We start from the raw sequence: 17,349 nt of genomic DNA, 5'->3' as shown, positions 1-17,349 counted from the left end.
ACCGACAGTGCCATCTGCTGTTTTTGGAAAAGGAAGTTGCTCAATTGTATTTGTGAGAAAATCTGCCAGCATGCATTTGTGAGAAAATCTGCCAGCACGCATTTGTGAGAAAATCAGCCAGCACACGTTTGTAAGAAAATCAAGCCAAGTTTCCTCATAAAAAGGCAAATGAGTCTCACAGTTCTAATACACAATACATATATTTGTCCATACCTCTTCATTTTCTCTCAAATAGACTTTCCAAATCACTTTGTGTTTGTTTGAAAGTCAAGTTTTTCTTTGCAAAGCAGATTGTGTTTATTTGCAAAATGCTGGTTACATCACTGATGATGTGTCTAGGGTGCACCTGGAAGGTGTATGTCAAATCAGTCTTGTCTGGCAGCAACCAGTGACTTCTGGGAACAGACCAGATGGCTACCATGAAGAGAGTGACGACAGCTGGAGAGACAGTGCAGGGAGGGTTAGCTTCCCAAGCTGCAGCACCCTTGAGAGGGCACCCAATAATAAGCTACAGAAAACCCTAAGGAATGATACCCCCAGAGGTGGCAGAGAGGGGGGGAGAATGAGCACCTCAACAGGATGGATATAGAGTTATTGACCCAGACTCATGGACACAAGACTACGGGTGCAGTTTGTAAATGCGGTAAAGTCTGCAAAAACCTGCATGGCCTTAAGAATAAAGTGCTTGTCTGGTACACAAGTGATGCAACACACAGATCAAGTACCTGGTGAGACGCAAGAGGAGCCCAGGAGTGCCCAGACCCTCACTGCACCACTAGATCGCTTCCAAGCCAGGCTTTCAGAACATCGTCAGGTTAAGTGGCCCACCGCTAATAAGGAAAATGAGTGGCACCACTTTGATGAGGACGTGGACCAGAATCTCCAAGTAACAGTCAGAGGGGATGCTGACCGGAGGCTTCAAACAATGTGCTCAATAACTATTGACATAGCCGCTGAGAGATTTGGCCTGAAGGAGCAGTGTCCATCTAGTGGCACTTTAGGACCAAACTGTCAGCAGGATCTCTGTGTGCTTTCAAGCAGGCAAAGGAGGAGGATAAAGCTGCCCTGGCTGAGCTCCATAACACTGTAAGGAATAAGCTCATTACCACCCATCGAGCTGAGTGGCACAGAAAGAGGAGCAAGGAGAGGGCTCGCAGACGGTCAAAGTTTATCGCAAATCCCTTCGGATTCACCAGGAGACTCCTCGGCCAGAAAACTCACCTGCACTCAAGACAAGGTTGATAAGTACCTCAGCACCAATTACAGTGATAGAGCAAGAGATCAGGGACTTGGACCATGCAGCATGTTGATAACCCCACCGGAACCCAGTGTGGCATTTAACCTCAAGGACCCAACCCTGAGAGAGATTCAGGAGGTTGTCAAAGCAGCTAGGATGAACTCAGCACCAGGTCCAAGTGGAGTGCCCTACGCGGTCTACAAGAGGTGTCCCAAACTCCTTCAGCGCCTATGGAAAATCATCAAAGTCATCTGGAGGAGGGGGAAAGTGGCGCAACAGCGGAGACATGCAAAGGGTGTCTGGATTCCAAAGGAGGAGAACTCAAGTAACATCGAGCAGTTCAGGGTCGTTTCACTCCTCAGCATGGAGGGGAAGATATTTCTCAGTATCGTTGCCCGACGCATGACGGAGTTTATCCTGCAGAATGAGTACATTGACACAGCTGTTCAGAAAGGTGGGATCCCGAAAGTGCCAGGCTGCATGAAGCACACAGGAGTTATCACCCAGTTAATCCGGGAGGCTCAAGAAGGTGACGGGGACCTGGCAGTGCTGTGGCTCGACCTTGCCAACGCATATGGGTCAATTACGCACAAGCTGGTGGAAGCCTCACTGATCCGACATCATTTTTCCGATAAGATCAGAGACTTCATTATCAACTATTATAGCTGCTTTAATTTGAGAGTCACCTCTGGAGCAATAACATCTGCAGTTCATAGGCTGGAGAAAGGAATAATCACAGGGTGCACCATCTCAGTGATCTTGTTCACCTTAGCTATGAATATGCTAGTTAAGTCAGCAGAGGTGGAATGCAGAGGCCCACTTACCCAGTCAGGTGTGCGACAGCCCCCTATCAGAGCATTTATGGACGATCTGAGGGTAACCACGACATCTGTACCAGGCTGCAGATGGATCCTCCAAGGCCTTGAACACCTCATCAGTTGGGCCCGAATGGACTTTAAGCCAGCCAAGTCCCGATCCCTTGTGGTGAGGAAGGGAAACGTAACCGAAAAGTTCAGTTTCTTCCTTGGAGGAGTGAAAATTCCATCAATCACAGAGAAGGCAGTTAAGGGCCTGGGAAAAGTCTTCAACAGCACACTTAAAGACCCAGCCACACTTCATGAAACTGGAAAAGAGTTTCACACCTGGATTGCTGCAGTGGACAAGTCAGGGCTGCCAGGAAAGTTCAAAGCCTGGATTTACAAGCATGGCATTCTGCCGCGACTTCTCTGGCCACTGCTGATCTATGATGTCCCCCTAACCACTGTCAAGGGCTTTGAGAGGAAGATCAGCCACTCTCTATGTAGCTGGTTGGGTCTCCCGTGTAGCATCACCAGCATAGCCCTATATGGAAGGTAGAACAAGCTACAACACCCCTTCAGTGGCTTGTCAGAGGAGTTCATGGTTTTCCGAGCAAGAGAGATGCTGCTGTACAGAGAATCCATTGACACCAAGGTTTCCTCAGCTGGCATCGAGGTGAGTATGGGTAGGAAGTGGAGGGCCCAGGAGGCAGTCGACCAAGGTGAAGCACGGCTGCAGCACAGTGGACTGAGTTGTGGAAAGTGGAGCCATATTGGATACAGTTCCTTGTCCAATCAGTCTACGATGTCCTCCCCAGTCCAACCAACCTTTTCTCCTGGGGCCTGAAAGACACCCCTGCATGCCTCCTATGCCAAAGAAGAGGATCCCTGGAGCACAGCTGCTGCCCTAGGAGAGGGACGTTATCGGTGGCGACACGACCAGGTGATAAGGGTAACTGATGAAACCATAATCAGCAGAATCTCTCTCAGCAAGCACCAGCAGCCAGTACAGCACGCAATCACATTTGTTAAGGCGGGAGAGAAACCATAAGGGATCAGGAACTCAGCAGGGGGACTTCTGGAAACAGCTCGAGACTAGCAGCTAAAGGTTGACCTGGGAAGGCAGCTCAGATTGCCAGAAATTATCGCCATGACCACACTTAGGCCAGACATGGTCCTATTTTCGGAATCATCAAGGCAGGTGGTTCTACTGCAATTGACTGTGCCCTTGGAAGACCGGATGGAAGATGCATTTGAATGGAAGAGGGCCAAGTACAAGGAGTTGGCAGGTGAATGCCATAACAGGGGATGGGAGACGCACTGATGATGTGTCTAGGGGGCACCTGGAAGGTTTATGTCAAATCAGATTTGTTTGATGAATATTGGCACAAAATTCTCTCCATATAAGAATGCTGTTTTGACCCACCTGTGTAGGACATCTTCAGAATTTCATAATTACATGTACTGTCTTTCAAATACGGTTAATGTGCTGAATGACAAGTATTGGTAAACTTCATTTGAACATAATTTAATTTAAACTTGAATCTCATGTGTGTGTGTGTGTGTGTGTTTATTTATTTGTTTATTTATTTATTTATTTGTGTATTTATTTATGTATTTAATTCATAACAATTAAGCTGCAATTTATATATTTAAAATATATTTACCATAAATGTAATATTAAAAACACATTAGAGTTAAAATTATATAGTGTCCTTCTTTAAAGTGTAGTTCTTTTTCACAAGGAAAAACCTCAATGTCCAAGAAAAACTCTGCACTGCCAACAGAAACAAGATGAGCATCGCATGTGTGTGTGGGTGTGGGTGTGTGTGTGTGGGTGTGTGTGGTTCAGGTATACCCTACTGTTTTGAATATCTAAAATAGCAAAAAAATAAAGAAAGAAATAAACAAAATAAAAAAAACAAAAGGGTTTAGGGGTAGGGTTAGTGTAAGAGGAAAGAAAATACAGTATAAAAACCATTACGTCTATGGAATGTCCCAATAAAACATGTAAACCAAGTATTTGTGTGTGTGTGTGTGTGTGTGTTGTGTTGTGTTGTGTTGTGTTGTGTCTTGTGTTTTGTTCCGCATATGCTCCCTAATGCCCATATTTGGTCCTTCCTGATTCCCGTCCTCGTTTAGTGTGATTATTAGTTCATTAGTCTTCAGCTGTGTTTTATTAATTATCTAGTTTTCTCCTCTCTACTTAAGCCTTGTGTTTCTTTGTCTCCAACGTCTGGTATTGTATCTCACCCCCGTGCTACGTGTGTGTTCCTGCCTGTTCAAAGCGCTGCTTTATTTGTATAAATAAAGACTATATCTTTGGAAATCTCCTCGCTCCAGCTGTGTGTGTGTGTTGCTCTAGCCAATGTGCTCTGTTATGAACATGCACATTGTGCCACCTATAGGCTTTCTTATTAAACTTCAAGGATATGTGTAGAAATGGACAGATTTTGTCAGTTACTGAGGTCTCTATACTGGCCAAATTACCATAACGCTGAACAATCATTAAACACACTGATGATTGATAATCAGCTAAGCATTCATAAACAACTGAACATCCATCAACACACTGATCATTCATCAAAACAATGCACATTAATAACATTAGCCTACTTATTAATGGTAACAGTTTACATTTAGGTCTCATTTGTTCACTCATTTGTTATACTCAATTTTAAAACGAACTATGACCAATATATTTTTGCAGCATGTACAGTATTGACCTTTGTTAGTGTTAGTTAATAAAACAACAGTTGTTCGTGGTTTGTTCATGTTCACAATACATTAATTAAAGTTAACAGACACAACTTGGATTTTTTAAATGTTTTAGCAAATGTAGACATTAACATTAACTAAGTTTAATACATGCTATAGAAATAATGTTCATTGTCCGTTCATGCTAAGTTTATAAAGCATTCCATTCTTTTAATAATCAAATGCATTATTCTACTAATCATATTGATTATCATTGACTCTCTCTCTCTCTCTCTCTCTCTCTCTGAGGATGTTTATGATAAACAGTGTCATGGCGCCCTCTGGTGGTAAATGCGGAATAAGGAAATCTTTGAGACGGTCAAGGTGCACTTCTTTGCTTTGAGATATGATCATCTGCATTATAACAGTATATATGGAGACATTTGTCTGTAGTAACAGTGAGAATTTGTGTAATGTAGGTTTTTAAGATATTTAAGATGAATCTAGTACAGGATGGTACGTACACAAATGTATTGTCAACGAAAAGTGATAAAACTGTCGTGCAGAACATATTTGTTAAATGTAATACATCAGAGAGAAGACAGTTTGAGGTTTGTGTCTTGGCAGTGCCCTACAGAGAAACCTAAATAAAATATAAGAGACGACTCACTTCATTTTCAGCGGCTCTTAACACAGACAGCTCACTCAGAACCATTGCTTTTAAACATAGAACTAGGTCATACACCCTGCAAATGGACGACTTCCAACTTAATGTTTATTATGTATCATAAAAGCTGAAAAAAATGCAAGCAATCTATTTTAAAATACTTTTAGAGAACCTTTTGTGCTCACCCAGTTGAATTCTCCTGTATTGGTCTTCTGAAGCCATTCTGTATGCCAGCTTTATGTGAGGAACAGAACAAAATGTATATTTTTATTTTCCATTCCACACATCATTTTTGATTTTGATGCATTCAGATATGTGTCATGTGCTCTTTGTTGTGTAACAATTAAGTGCCTTCCATTTTAAGGTGCTCTGTGGCATTGAAGATCAGAGTGGTCCAAAGGTCCAAAGGAATGATTTGTTTCTTAGTTCCTTGACATTTAACAGAGCACTTTTACCTTAGATGAGCAATGTTCAAATTGCAGCACAGTTAGGGTGCACACAGATAGTCTTTGCTCTCAGATCATAATACTAAAACAATTACAGCATTTTTTTTTTTTTTTATAATTTGTGAAAAATAAATACACTTTACCATAGTAGAACCAACAGTGCTAGTATACTATAATAATTTTATAATATAATAGTTTTAATAAAATATATAATTTACTTGTGAAAAAGAAGTACACTTTACCATACTTTTAAAAAGAGTACCTATTACAGAAATAATTATCCTTTAGGACAATATACCTGACTGTGAACAGAATGTAAGGTTTTTGGTCACTTAATGGCATGCTATTCAAAATTAAATAAAAATGTATTATAGTTTTAATTGATTAAATTTATTAATTTATTGAAAAAAAAAGTATATTAAATTCAATCAGTGGACCCAATTAATTAGGACTTAAATACATTATTATATGTAATTTCATAATCACTTCTGTTGTCTATTGGCATTCATAGTAAACTAAATACTTCAATTTAATTTAAATTAAAACTTGTATGTCATACTGTATTGAAAAATATTTGTAATTACACATTTGTAATGATGAAGTTGCAGTTTAGTACAAGTGAAATATAATAATAACAAATAACAGTTCAAATTATAATCAAATATTTTACATGCACTTTACAGTATGTCTTTAGTATAGTATATACTTTTATATATTAAAAGATTAATAAAACAATGATTTAAAGTATACTTTAAAATAAAAGTTTTTTTATTACTAAGTTACACTTTTTAACAATGTACATTAAAATCTGTACATGTTTTTTACAGGAACAATTCTTTACAAACAAATTTCACTAAGAAACAGCAAGTAACATTTCATTAAATGTGAAATTTTGAAGTAGAAAGACTGAAACAGTATTCTCTTGTAAAACACTGAAAATAATATTTGTTTTATTTACAAGTGCATTTATTGTTCTGTTATTTCATTAATGTTATTTTATCTTGAACTATAATTCAATACAATTAAGCACTTTTCACAAGGGAGTCCAGGCCATATTTCATGCTGGCTACAAAATACAGCTCATATTAATAGCAAAAGCAAAGGGTAATTATGACAGAACACTGATCTCTGTTGGAACTCTTATACAGAAACCTGTCAGTAAGGAGCAGTCATAGGAGATCTCAGCAGCTGAAGGCAGAAGGCCAAATCTATACACAGACATGCAAGACTGGGTGTAGATCGCTAAGAAACTAGCAATCATCTGCCATCTGTGCATGTCGACATGGAGCCTTTCATGTGACTGCTTTGAAATGCTGTTTATGGGCAGCAACTCACAATAGCAAGCAAAAATGCCATTCATTTTCTCAATTGATGATTAATGACAACAAACAAACTTTTAATAATAGACCTACCATGAGCTCCAAAATTATTAGGTAATGATTTATGCTTCTGTGTAAGCCAAAAGTGTGATTTTGTTTTTTGAAGAATTGTGTTCCTTTCTCAAATTCCTAATGAAGAACTATATCCATAATCCTGAAGAGTGATTCACCAATCATAGAACACACAATTGAACTGTAGTTTTTTTATTTCATTACATAAACATGCAAAAAAAAAAAAATCCTGAAATTTAATTCAGTTAATTCAATGTTACTTGCCGTTTCTTTGAGTGTATAATAATGATTTCGTTTACAATGTTTAAGCTTTATATTAATGGTATTGCCAAAACTACAGAATATAGTATAATAGCCAATTTTTAAATAACAAACAATCAGTAATAAACTGAACCACGCTTGCCTCACTGAACATTTACATGCTTTGTGCATCACAAAAAATTTTACATGCTGTGTTTCTTCTCAGTTTTAGGGGAAATTGCATCGTTACGGACAGGACGGGTGAAGGAGGCTGCAATGAAGCAGAGATTGGGATTCCACAATAGTCTTTTAATGAAGAAACAAAAACAAGGTAAACATCTAAATGGATAATGAATACAAATGGGTAAATCCATACATTGAAAAAAAATAAAAAAATAAAAAAAATACAGGTAGTCCACAAGAGTAGGGCATGCAACAGTATAACGTTATGAGCCAAAACTATTTGCTCTGGAACAAATAATAGATTAATGAGACCAAAGACTGACAATTAGATTTATTCAAAACAAATTATATCTCAATCATTATAAAGACATCAGAGCCAGCGGTAAATTCCAGTTCTTCTGCAGTTCAGTTTCATGAGCACTGAACGGCCACTGACGCCTTGGAGCTCGCATCTCCGAAAATACTGAAGCTGATTTTCAAATAAACGTTATCTTTATTAACGAACCACATATATGAAGTCCACACAACTATATTATTGCCTAAAAAAAACCTCTTAAAACTGCATTCCGTGGAGCAGAACGAAGTGATTCAATTCTTCAGATCTCCAGAATATCACACTGCTGGAAAAAGGCTCTCAGCCTATCAAATTCGTGGACTGGAAATAACTGTTGTATGAATATTAGGGGTGTAACGGTACTAGGGGTGTTCCTAAGGATTTACATAATCGAATCAGAATGTTCAAATCTTGCCGATAGTCGACTAATAGTCAAATCATATGTTTGGAGGCGGGCGCAAGATACATTACCAATAGTTAAGTAATCTGCTCAAACACTAGTTTTGTCCAGGCCCAGTTTCCGAGTGAAATACTGAGGGTGCTTCAGAAAGTGTGCCAGCCTCAATTCACATACATTTATAGGTATATTTTTGTCCCATGAATTGCTCTTGATAAATATGTGGATGTCATTCCTGAAAGTTTGCAGCGTGTATGTGGCCGAAAGTTTATAAAGTTTTATAAAAAATTCTGAATGGATTATATATAGCTAGAAAGCACACAAAGAGCACTGCCTTTATAATCACTAAAAAGCTGTCCCTCATCTTCATTGCAATCTCATTAAGTTTTATTGTAATGAGAGGATTCTCGAGCTTGCACTTGACTCAGCACTGAACAAAAATAAACCTTTTGATTCTCTCCAAAGTGCAAAAACAAGTATGCATTAGATAGTTTGCCAGAACAGTTTTGCCAATATGATAGTGATTAGATAATATCTAAATAATATAGTTTTTATGTGGGTGCTCAGCCCTTCCCGAGCACCCATGAGATCGGCACTTATGTTCACAGCGTGTAAAAATCATATTAGAACCGGCTGAAATGTTTTGAAATCACTTGTACCCTACCTGATTTAAAAAAAAAAAATAAATAAAAAAAAAACAGTCTTTCACTCTGCCTGTGTCAGTTTGAGTCTTGTTAAAAACTTAAATCCCCACCACCAAGATAGTCTCTCTGTCGGTCACGGATTATGGAAAGTGAAACTTAAATATGTCATAGGGATGGTTGAATTATTTAGGCACGTTAAAATATTTATTAAAAGCTTTATTTACAGATTCTTATTTACAGCATTATCATAATAGGCTGTATATTAACTTATTCGGGGTCACCCCTAAACGGTACAAGTATTTTTACCTAATTTTTTTGGTGCAGATCTTTCGGTTTGGTACGCATGTGTACCATTGGTTTAACCACCTGAGCGTAACTTCATTTGGAAACTTCCAGTTTCATATATAGTTACTTTTGACAAGAAAAAGTATCATCTTTCAAAATTATGACCATTTCTTTTAGGAAATTTAAACAATAAATGCTATTGTTGGATCATCAGGATGGAATGAGAAGTATAGTTGAGTGTCATCAGCATTGCAGTGATATGAAAAGCCATGTTTCTGAATGACAGAACCTAATGATGCCATGTCGACAGAGAAGAGAAGAGAAGTGGTCCAAAAACTGAGCCCTGAGGCACACCAGTAAATAGATGCTGTGACTTGGACACCTCACCCCTCCAAGATATCTTGAAGTGTGGAGTGTGGTTCCTGAGATGTCCTTTGCCAATAGGGTTGACAGGAGGATCTGGTGGTTAACCATGTCAAAAGAAGCAGAAAGATCCATCAAGATAAGTATTGAAGATATATTGAATTTTTGTAATGCACTCTTATTCGTGTAATTAATGTCTTATTAGTGAATTACACACGCAACATTGTCATTCTTTAGAATTTGGTCAAAATGAGGTACAAGGCAGCTGTCTGTTTGGAGCAGTTTTCACATTGGGAGCACATCTATGATGCCTGGAGCACCGCTAATGAATTGTTTTATTTGATTGCATTTCTGTGTAGAGACATATGGTTCTAATCCAGTGGCACCAGCACATTTGATTATAACCTGAATAATTCAGAGTATGTGATGGGAAACAACAGCTACAAAACCTGAAGCCGTTGTTATATCTGGTTTAATGTGGACTGCTTTTATCACTCTTGTGTGGTGTGCACTGAGGGATAAGAATTAGCCCTTCTTTGAGTATGTATTAAATCATGAAAGTATTTATTGGGCATAAGAGTGCAGACTTCTCTGGCAGCCCATCTGTTTTCCCCCAAGCACTTCTAAAACGAGAAGGAGCGAGAGAGTACGCTCATATTATTGCTCTTCTTTATCAGGCTGATGTGACCTGTAATTTGATGAGAGTTATGAGAGCAGGGTGATCCTCGTTTCTGTCCATGGGTAATGGCACTGATCTAATTTCACCACAGGAAGGAGAGATGATTCTGTTTTGTTCTGTTTATGACAGATGAGCAGGTGAGAGGGCAGGAAATAAATCGTCTAAATTAGAAAACAACTCAATAGGCAAAGCAAACACACAGAGGGATGCAATACAGGACACGTCTGGAATACGAAAGGCGAATCGGGGCTCTGCGGTAAGATCAGGATGAGAGATCTGAGGAAAGAAGAGAGGAAGACACATAATAAATAAAAAAAAAACATAAACCATAAACATGTCCAAACAAAATCATCCCAGAGGAAATGTTTATGGCACAGAGGTTTATTGCTCTTTTGTAACTCAGGAGAATCAGTTCCCAGTTGTGTTATAATTTAAGTATCAGGATGCTCTCAGATGTTTCTGCTAAAATTCATCTTTTGTTGACCAGGAATAAGATTAAATGAATAGATAGCATAACTCAGTCCATTTGGCCTGAGAATTTAATGAGAAACATTTAAGTTTTTATGAGGACTTATGTCTTCCGCACACTTTGATATTGCCATTTTTTTTTTTTTTTTTTTTTTGTTGAGATAACTTTTTTCTTAGCAGATATATAAGAAACAGGATGGTTCAACCAATAGTTAATGAAAATTCTGCCATCGAATACACATCCTCCTGTCATTTCATTACCTTAGTTCCAAAAACCACATAAATCATGCTCTTCTTTTAAAAAAAATGTTTTTGTTTAGTTATTTTAATGAAACCTGAGAGATTTCTGTCCATGAAAAAAAGTTTTTTTAAGTGTGCTATGTAGAGACCAGGTAGCATATTTCCTTTAAACTACAAAAGAGAGAGTATATATTCAGTCTGCTACTAAAAATGTATACTTAATATTACAAATTAAGAATACTTTACTTTTATTGACAAATATAGTGGCACGTGTCATGGATTCATTACCTCATTCATGCTTGTGGTGTGTGTATGTGTGTGTGTGTGTGTTTAAATAGTGGGTGTGTCTGAGATGCGAGCTGATTGGAGTCAGGTGCCGTTCGTAATCTCTCTGGCTATTTATGGCACGCTAACCTGTCTTGTCTTCGTTAGTTCCTCTGTTGTTGTCCCTGGGTTCGGCTGGCGTGTTCTCCTGGTTCCCTTCTCTGTCCGACCAGTTTCACCACCCGTTTCTCCGGCTGTTGATCTTCGTCCATCAAGGCAGCCCATTGGATCGCTGCGCTACCCGGCCAGCGAACCTCTTGAGAATTGATTGCTTGTCTTGACTTTAGTCAATAAACTGTGATTAACCGCACTTGAATCCTTTTGTCTCATTCGCCGTGACATATAGGGTATTTTTGGCCCACTTAATATTTTGTACAATTAAATATTTACTTTTTTTTTTTTTAAAGCCACTTAACTTTTCAGAGTTGCATTCTTTAGTACTGAAACTATATTACAAGTGGACCCACTTTCTAACCCACTTTTTAGTTTATGAAAGGACATTTTGAAGAATATTATCAGTAAACTACTAATGCACTTGCAGTAAATATTGTGTTTATACTGCAAGTATACTTGCACATTTTCTTTAAATAAACTTTTTTTTTTTTTTTTTAAATAAGGGGGGGTGGGAATATGTGTTCAATAAAAATATCCATAAGCCAATATGGCTGCAGCAGGCAACCATGGATGGACATACTACAATATTTTTTCAGTCGATCGGGCTGTCAATGGAGAGACCAAATTCGCTCAGGTTTTCATAAAATGTTGTATTTGTGTTTCAGAACCTTAAGTCTTACTGCATGGTTTAGAATGACTTACAGCAACCAGACCTTGAAACAAATAAACAGAAACAGCAATATTGAAATAAATGATTGAGTTGTATCAGGATGTTTTCAACCGTTCAGCATTAAATGTTGTATCAACGTTTCAACGTTGAAACAAGAACTGACCTTATTTCAACCAAATTTCAACGTTGAAGGTTAGTCATATGCCGGCTGGGGAGAATCAATTGGCTCTGACATGACTATTATTAAATAACTGAACTCTGCATGCTCCGTTTCCTCATACACAATACTTAAACTTGCTTATTCTGGAATAAATAGGAAATAAAAATTCATCCTATTAATAATGTTATTGGTCTTGTGCATCATCTGAATGCATCATGTTCTAAAGAGAAAATAAAAATGTTTGTATTTATAATCTGTCATTGAAATATACTGTAATAAGTCTCTCCTCCTCTGAAATTACTTTTCTGCTAGATGCCAAACAGGCATAGCAAAATAATAATGACCAACAATAAAGGGTTTGGTTCATTTGGTTGGTTTTGGAAGCTGTCTGAAATTAGAGTTAAATAGACCTATAGAGGTAAATCGAACCAAGTGCGTAAACAGTCTAAGAGCAGATGTGTGATAGGCCATCAAACAGCATTGGGTTAATATGTGCTTTACAATAGGCTTTTCATCAACCCAACAGCTAATCTCAGAGGAACAGAGAACCCACACCAAACATCCACAGTCACTCTGATCTCTGTGGCTGTGTGTGGAGTAGGTCAGTAGATCACATGAGTTTTGTGTAAATGGGCTTCTCTACACCAACTGTGAGAGATTCAATCAGACTAGAGTTAATCAGTTATACTCTCAATCATAGAGTTCATTCACTAATGCCTTCAGTGAGATGACCTCAGGTTAAACAAGGAGTTCATCTCATGAGAGTTCAGAAAGGGAATGATGACATCTCTGAATATAAATTATTATTTGCAAACTGATTGCGTTTTTCAGATGAGGGTCAGAAACAAATAGGTTTGCACTGATCTTAAAAGTTTAAGATGTAGTTTAAAATGAAGTAGGCAAAATATTAGAAATCTAATGTTTGTGTTACTTGTGTCATTATGTCCCAATAAATAAACAAACAAATAGTGCAACCATCACATACTAACTAACTAAATAAATAAATAAATACATTTCCTAGGTGTTCGTGCTAATGAACCAATCATGTTTCCTATAGTTTTCTGGGGTTATATAATTTTACATGCAACTTTCAGGTAAAACGAAAAGGTAAAATGATCTGATATGCCTGAGACTTATATCAGGGTCTGCTGGGATCCTCTTGTGATGTAATTTCCTGTCATATGACATTATGATTTCCTGCATTTTACAGTAGATATATATACCCAATAAGATTTATAACATCTAGAGAAAGCCATCCGACCACTTGTCTGACCTTTTGCTATAGGACTATACTATAATCTATATTACAATTATTATTATTCTTATTGTCAAGAAATAATAATTAGAGATTATGCAAAACTTTGGTTTGTTTGTTTGTTTGTTATTATTGTTGTATTTTTCAGAATTTCAGACTTTTATTATATAAAATAACAGGATGGTTACACCAGCTTGACACCTTTGAAATTCCTAAAAGTCTGGTATAAAGTAAAGATATAATTTTTTTTGTTTTAAATGAATAGCAAGATCTACTCTGCACCTTTCAGCAAACACTGTTTTCAAACATAACCCATTTCCTTCATGCACAGACCTTAAGTTTAAAAAAAAAAAAGGTCAATCTAAAGTCATCTTGGGCCAGTGTCACCACACAGATATCAGCCTATCATTTACACATACCTGTGAAAGTTCCAACTGATTTTCTGCATCTCAGCAGTTCTCTGGAGACTCTTCAAAAGAAGAAAACTGTGCTTTTCACACAAACACAGCCTGTAGTGCAACATAGCATTTACCAGCAATGGATACTGGATAAAGAATATGATTCAAAATGAGAGGAGAGAGGGAGAGTCTACTGAAATACTGATGTACCAGAGGCCTGATGTGTATGTTTGTGAGTGTGTGTAGAGGATTCCCCTGTGTCAAAAGACCAAGGGTGGTCTGCGCTGTAGGGTGTAGCACATGACTGTCATTTCCTCTCAGTGTCACTCTGGTGATCATATACTGTATAAGAGTAGCAAGACAGCAGCAGAACCATTTTCACACATTTATAAATACTCTGCGGTGGTGTTTATGATTATGCCTGTGTGATGCACAAGTCAGAAAGCATAGCTGCATACTGTATATCTTTTATCATACAATCTCACTAAGTCACATTCTTGAAATGACAAAGATCCATTGAAAACTTCCACATCCCACGAGTCAATGTTCAACTCAGATAAAGGTTTTGTAGCTGTTTGGAATTCACGAGAGAGGATGTTTTGTCTGTGAATGACCTCTGCACACATAATCTGGGACACGCAGATCACATGATCATGAGCCCCCGGTCACTGAATCAGTACAGACTTAGCAAATGTGTGTGTACTGTATGTGTGTGTATACCTGATATTCCCTACATTATGGGAACCAAATGTCCCCACAAGTTAGTGATACCAGTAAATTTTGACCTTTATTTTATTTATTTATTTATTTATGTAGGTATTGGTCCCCAAGAGGAATATAGCTTATAAATCATACAAAATTAAGTTTTTGAAAATCTAAAAATGCAGAAAGTTTTGTGTGAGGGGTAGGGATATAAAAAATACGGTTTGTACAGTATAAAAATCATTATGTCTATGGAATGTCCTAATAAAACATGGAGACCAGTGTGTGTGTGTGTGTGTGTGTGTGTGTGTGTGAGTGTGAGTGTGTATGACACGCTGTACCCTTTGCTGTCGGTGCATATGGACATTTACGCAGAGGGTTGCTGTTAAAACTTGCTTAGTCACTGTGTTGCATTGTACATTATAACAATAACATTTTTACTTTAACTTTAAACATGACACAAGAATTGTTATAGTTCTCAAGCATGTATACTAAAATCTAAGAGAAATCATTCTGATGCTTTATAAATTATTAAGGATGCAGTGTTATGCAGAGTATTATTTTGAATGCCATGTGAATAGTATGTGTCATAAGATGTTTTGAGTGTTGTGTACTGAGTCATGTAATGGTTTATGTATCATAAATATCATGTATTATTGTGAATGGCATGAACGTTGTCATTAATTATTGAAAATGTCATTTAATGTTATAAATGTCATGTTTGCTACATGTTGATTTGAGTCAAGTGGTGTTATGAGTGTTATGATATTACAAATGTTATGTTGTGAAAGGCATGTATTATGAATGTAATTTAATGTTAAATAGTATGCCATGAATGTCAATGTGATGAACGTGTTATACTGTCTAAATGCCATGTATTATTATTTTTTGCTACATGATAAATAATTTCAGCTAAGTGGCATTATCTGGTATGCAGTGTTATAAATTGAAGATATTATTATGAATGCCATTTAATATTATTGTTTTATCATTTTTTGTATTGTTTTATCATGTCATGTAATATCACAAATGTCATGTAATGCTGTGAAAGTCATGTATTATGAATGCCATGTACTGTTACAAATATTATATTATTTAATAGGTTATGAAAATGATAACTGTTAATGTTATTAATTTGATATTAATGGGATGTACTGTTATAATGTTATATTTGCTATAATTTGAGTCAATGGATGTTATGAGTGTTATGCAGTAGACTATTATAAATGTCATACTTTATCATGTTTTAAATATTATGCAATATTAGGCTACAAATAGTGCAATGTTTTGAATGGCACATATTATGTAATTTAAAGTTAAGAGTGTTATGCCATGACTGTCAGTGTTAGGCTATGAATGTCATATCATGTTATAAATGTCAAACCCTGTTATGAGTATTATTATGAGTGGAACTCAATGTTATGTTATATTACATTCGCCGTTTAATAATTTGTGAATGTAATTTATCACATTGTTTTATCGTGTTATGAAAGTCGTGCCATGACTGTCAATGATGTAAATGCCATGTAACATTATGAATGTCTTGTAATGTTATTAACGTCATGAAATGTGTTTTCAGAAGACACCAAACCGACGCGTGCAGGGGTGTTGGGATTCCCTGATCGGGATCAGTTGTAGCGCTGAGTGTGAATTTGGCGTTAATTCCTTCAGGAGAGTGTGAAATCGCACTCAATAACTCAATGTCTTTATTATTCACCTGAGCTCTGTGTGATCTACATTGAACGGGACACACCGAACACCCCCGCATTTCTCTTCCCTCACCCTCGCTCACAGATCAATAACCGCGTGCAGCAGACGCGTCACGCTCGTGCGCGCGCTACGGAAACATGGAAGCCCTTTAAAGGCCCTAGATGTAGACGCCCTAGAATGACCTAACGCATCCAAGATTACAATAATGAGAATGTCATAAAAGCAAAGCGTTTATATGTAAATGATTTAGTAGACACTAAAAAGAAAGCGCTATCAGAGTTTTTTTGGTCTGTCTTCCTCAGCGGGATCACGTTTATAAAATAATAAACGTCCATAAACACAAACATGCGTTTTCTCCAGTGTTGTGTAGCTTTTCTCCTATGCAGGGCCAAATTACTCAAAATTAAATCTTTAAATGTTGAAATATATAAATAAATAGTTAAATACATCATTTGTTTATTTCCTCCACATTTCATTTTCAGGGTTACGGTTGTCAGGACGTGCATTAAATGAATGAATATATTGAAATATATATTTCAATATTTTTTTTAATGATTTAATTGTGAGTAATTTGGCCCTCAGTATTTTCCTGCCAGTAAACTGCAAAATAAATAAATAAATAAATAAATAATAATAAACAAACACATGAATAAATAAATAAATGCCAAGTTGGGCTTACTACTTTTATGTATGTATATAATTTAGGAAAGTTTAAATACAATTGTATTATCCTCTAGTTTACTCTTTACTAATCTGAAACCAAGAAACAATACAATTGTAGCCTATTATCCTCTTTAGTTTACTCTTTAATAATCTGAAACAAAGTCTTATTTATTTATTTATATATAACAATTTTAACTTTGTCAAAAACATTTATATTGGGGGTCTTGGCTTGGCTGAGAAAGTGCATCTAGTTGGTGCAGTTCTACACCGTCGCTGTCTGTAGGT

At 37.0% G+C, this 17,349-nt stretch overlaps 1 pseudogene; it reads left to right on the top strand.

Annotated features, from left to right (window-relative positions):
* Nucleotides 1-607: 607 nt before the first annotated feature.
* Nucleotides 608-3,358, top strand: LOC131524083 (uncharacterized; annotated as a pseudogene).
* Nucleotides 3,359-17,349: the final 13,991 nt, after the last annotated feature.

This window comes from Onychostoma macrolepis, chromosome 18 (genome assembly GCF_012432095.1).
Source record: "Onychostoma macrolepis isolate SWU-2019 chromosome 18, ASM1243209v1, whole genome shotgun sequence".
Classification (NCBI taxonomy): domain Eukaryota; kingdom Metazoa; phylum Chordata; class Actinopteri; order Cypriniformes; family Cyprinidae; genus Onychostoma; species Onychostoma macrolepis.
This window is presented reverse-complemented; position numbering and strand designations above follow the sequence as displayed.